General features: G+C 45.8%; 1 protein-coding gene across 1 annotated transcript in view; it reads left to right on the top strand.

Moving 5' to 3' along the window:
• The window catches only part of LOC107112089 (zinc finger protein 420-like), a gene marked incomplete at its 5' end in the record, with an annotated part of 48,056 nt that overhangs the window by 33,430 nt on the left and 9,641 nt on the right, over positions 1–4,985 (top strand). The window lies entirely within an intron of this gene.

The raw sequence follows: 4,985 nt of genomic DNA, 5'->3' as shown, positions 1-4,985 counted from the left end.
GAGGGCTTAGGCTGCTGTGAGCTTTTCAGGGTTTCACCAGTGAGATTAATTCAGATTCAAAGGAAAACTCAGTAAGTTCAGAGGGTCCCCGAACAATATCCAGTATCCTAGAACTGGGTTGGTATCCTTGGAGTTTGGAAATGGATGTTTTGAAACACGAATTCCCCTTGATTCTTGCAGTGTCAGGAGGGAGAAATAAACTTTTTTGTGTTTTGTTTAAAATGATAATCTTCTTGCTTGGCCCAGGCACCTCCCATCTTATCTGATCCCAATGCGTTCAAGAGCCCAGAGTGTTGGGATACAGCTGGGTGGATCTTGGACAGTCAAAACATACTTGACAGGATTGCCGTGATGAATAAATAGTGTGCCTCTGGGGTGAGACCCTTCTTGCAAGGAACGTTTAATTAGTTGTTAAGTATGGTAATCTCTGGACTTTCCTGCTAGATGGGAGGGATTGAATTGGTTGTGTTTCTAATACTAACTTTTTTTGGATGGCGTGGGAATACCAAAACTATGGTTTTTAATTTCGGTTGCTTTGAGAAGAAAGTGTACAAATCTGACATTTCGAGGATAGTGTGAGGCAGAGCTGGCATCCCCGCGTGTCCTCAGCAGTGGCCTTCAGCTTCATTCAGCCTGCCCGAAAGTGGGAACAGGCAGGCAAAGTGAGGCGAGGAGAGAAAGAAGAGGGTGGGGCAGGAAAGAACGAAGGAGAGGGAGGCCCAGTGAGGGAGATGACCTGACAGTCACCGTCTTCCCATGGCCTGACTGGGTCAGCCAGTTCGGTGTAGTGGTTAGGAGCGCGGATTCTAATCTGAGAGGGCTAGGTTTGTTTCCCCACTCCTCCACACGCAGCTGCTGGCATGACCTTGGGTCCGTTACAAGTTCTTCTTTCAGAGCTGTTCTCTCAAGGTCAGTTCTCGAAAGAGTTCTCTCAGTCCCACCTGCCTCACAGGGTGTCTGTTGTGGGGAGGGGAAGGGCAAGGAGAATGTAAGCCACTCTGAGACTCCTTCAGGTAGTGAAGGGCGGAGTATAAATCCAATCGCTTCTTCTCTTCTTCAGGGAACATAGCGGGAGAGGCGGTTTTGAAGATGTGATGGTCCCAGACCGCACAGGGCTTTAAAGGTTAATACCAGAGCCTTGAACTTGATCCAGTACTCAACTGGAAGCCAATGCAGCTGGTGGAGCACAGGCTGTATGTGTGCTCACCCTGCTGTCCCAGTAAGGATCACGTGCAGCTGCATTTTGAACCAGCTGGAGTTTCCGCATCAGTCTCAAGGGTAGCCCTGCGTAGAGCGAGTTACAGTAGTCCAGCCTGGAGGTGACCATTGCATGGATCACTGTGCCTAAGTCACCAGGGGGAGAGATAGGGGGCCGATTGCCTGACCTGCCGAAGATGGTGAAAGGCTGATCCGGCAACGGTCGTGACCTGGGCCTCCATTGAAAGTGAGGCATCCATGGTCACACCCAGACTCCTCACCATCGACACTTGGGCTAACAGCACCCAGTCAAGGGTGGGGAGCCGGATCCCCAGTTCCGTCCCCCCACGGCTCAGGCACAGGACCTCCGTCTTAGATGGATTTAATTTCAGTTGACTTGATTCAGCCAATCAGCCACGGCCTCCAGTGCCCTAGCCAGAACCTCTGAGGTGGTATCTGAGTGGCCTGGTGACAATCCAGGCCAGACCTCCAGACCAACTGGGCGAGAGGACACATGTAGATGTTAAATAACATAGGGGAGAGGATCGCCCCCTGGGGGTTGCCACATACCAGTGGGTAAGATGGTGAAACCCTCTCCCCAAGCACCACTCTCTGTCCCCGACCTTGGAGAAAAGTGATAAGCCATTACAAGGCAGATTCTCGTATCCCTGTTAGCCAAATTGCCTTAATTTCTTATCAATATGGGGGAAGTTATGATTATTAACTGATCAGCCCGACTTTGACATTATGGCTAGGAACACCATATGAATTACACCAACCTGTATATGAATCAAGGAGTATTCAATTGGGAAGGTTTGTGACCATATGAAGGCACACTTGAGGTTTGATGTTTGAAAAAGACGCTTCGAAACGAATATCAACTCCGGAGGAGTTCGTCCACATCAGTGTACCATACCATTGGATTTAAGCATCTGTAAACATATATATTATGGACTATATGAACAAATATTTTGTACTTGTTTCCATATTATAAGCTTTACATGCACAGATTGCAGTAGCTCTATTTGTTATTCATCATTACCATACTGCAAAAAACCCCTATACCTTTAAGTCAAGCAACAACAGCAGCACTGACCCACCTTGATCCAGGTGTCTCCATGAGGGCAACCAGTGCTGTCTCTGTCTCATAGCCAGGGCAGAACCTGGACTGAAATGAATCTAGGGATATGATCAGTCTAGGACATATAACCTGGATTTTGTCTCAGTGACTCCCTGAGTAAAACACGTATCATAAAGCAAATGAAGGCTTTACTAAAGAATTCAAGAAAAGGTATAAAAACAAGGCATATAGTGGTAGTGTATAGAACGCCTGCTCAACTATCCTATATGATCAAAGGAATGACATCCGATTGTTGGCATTGTAAAAAGGAAAAGAGATATTATGTACATCTGTGGTGGGAGTGTTCTAAGGTGGTTAAATTCTGGCAAAAGGTCCTGGAAAACGTGGAGTTATCAGGGGAAATATTATTCATGGGAATTTTAGGGAATTATAAAATAAATCCTATCAGGATCTATTTAAAGCTATGGTTTTAGCTGTCCGTGTGGTTATGGCGCTTGGCTTGAAAGATGCTACAAAATGGACTATAGACAGATGGAATGGTTACTTATATGAATGGGTACGGTCGGACATATTAACAATATTAAAACAGGAAACTAGGTGAGGATAAGATTGTGGGAGTCAAGAAGTGGTGGTTTGAGTATATAAGATGGGTAAAAGCAGGGGGGGCAATAATGATATATTGGTTAAACTCCAAAAGGTGTGCTTATTTTCACAGATATAAAATAAGAAATTATTGCTGGTCGTTTTGGGGGCGGGGGAGAGGAAAAGGGAATGGGGAAAGAAATATTTGATGTATGGAGGTATGTAATATATGCTATGTTATATATTGTTTGAGTTATATTGAAGCAGGATTAAATACTTCAATTAAAAAATCTACTCTCAAAAAAAAAGAGGCATATAGTGGTAGTAAAAATGCACAGAAAAACAAGAAAGTTAACTTGCTATCTTTTGCTGGAGTCCTAGCACCACACGGTTCTTGAAGCAGAGAGTTCTAGAGCATACTACAAAGATCTTCCTGGCTGCATGGAGCAAAGAGTAAGGCTAACACTTCTCACCGTATTTATAGAAAAGAAATGCACGCCATAACTTCCTGGCCTCAACCAATCACTCGGCAGTATCCATGGTGACTTTCAGGGTAAGAGCAAGTTCCCCCACACACACCAGTTTCACAGCTGAACTATCTGACCCTAATCAGCAGGCCTGGATGGACGACCTTGGCCAATATCTGCTAGTGTTTTTGGTGACTAGCTCCAGCTGTAAACCAGAAGACGGTCCAGTTAGCTGCAACAGGCTGGAAAATTCCTTTAGGATGGTCTGTGTCTTGACAGCAGCTGATTGGAGGATGTATCTTTCTGTGTTCCCAAGCAACCAAACCAGTAAAAAAAAAAAGCCCTAATACATAGATAACGGGTGCGAGCCCATAGCTTTAAAATCTGAATGCGGGTTCAGGGTGTTTATTGGAACTGCAACTGCTTCAGTGGCTGTGATGGAAGACCTGCTCTGGGAAAGGGGGAGCAGACCTTGACAAAGCCGCCTTCTGCTTTGGGAGCCACCCCCAAAACTCCTTTCCACTAACCTTTGCTTAGTTTTGGAGTTTTATATTTTCATGACCATACTCCCTACTCATGGCTACCACAAATCCTAATTTGAAACTCTTCACAGTTCTCCATTTTCTTTAAAGCTGCAACAAAAGCATTGCGGTAGATCAATGGATACGAAGTACACCTGGTGGTCACAGCAACCAAAGGCTCACCTGTATTCCTTACCTAAGGAAACAATTGTACTTCTCTTGAGAATCACCAGGAAGCACTTAAAGTAGATGACTGATGAGAATATTAGGTGAGAGGACAAAGTTTCTAGGGGTCATGGTGCCTGGGATTTGTCAAGCCCCGGTGGAGAAGGTCTCTGCGGACTCTCCACTGACTCCTTAGCATCGGGCACGGTCTCTTTCTCTGCTGCTCCCCTCCCTCCCTCCCTCCAACAGGATTCCAGTTCTGTAGGTTGTCCCAGAGCTGGAAGAATCACAGGGCAAGGCTGGGCAGAGTCGCACCCTAGCAAGGACATGGCAGTCAAAGACTTCCAACGAGGATTTGGATGGTCCCTATCAAGACGATTTATTGATTTATTTTTGTTTAAATCACTTTTATGCCGCCTTTCCACCCAATCAGGGTCCACAACATTAAAATATTTTAACCAGTAAAATACAGTTAAAATGTAAAATTCAATTCAAAACACATGAACAACGACATTACAAGGCGGGCCATTCACTGTTGTTGGGGTATTCGAGATGAAAGAAAGAAGTGCTCAACTCCTGGAATAGACACCAATAGAGGGAGACAGACGAATCTCCCAAGGAGGGAACTCCAGAGTTTTGGACTCTCTTGGGTCGCCACCCATGTTGACATTTTTTGGGGGGGAGGTGTATTCCAAGATACTTTGTTTTCTGTTACTGCATTTGTCTCCAGCCCTTCCTCCAAATAGCTTAGACATTTTACCTGGGCAACAACCACCTTGTGAGGCAGGTGAGGCTGAGGTCACCCAGGCAGCTTTTGTGGCAGAGGAGGTTTGAATCCTGGATGCAGTTGTCCAAGGGGTAAAGGGGAGCTAGCTGAAGTTGAATCCATCCAAGACGGACGGAGGTCATGTGCTGGGAAAGACTGAGATGGTAGCCGGAGGGTCAGTCCCTAGACTCGATGGTGTCCAGTTG

This window comes from Gekko japonicus, unplaced genomic scaffold, assembly GCF_001447785.1.
Source record: "Gekko japonicus isolate JY-2015 unplaced genomic scaffold, Gekko_japonicus_V1.1 scaffold4948, whole genome shotgun sequence".
Lineage (NCBI taxonomy): Eukaryota > Metazoa > Chordata > Lepidosauria > Squamata > Gekkonidae > Gekko > Gekko japonicus.
The sequence above is the reverse complement of the archived record's forward strand: the minus strand, read 5'-3'. Positions and strand labels throughout refer to the sequence as shown.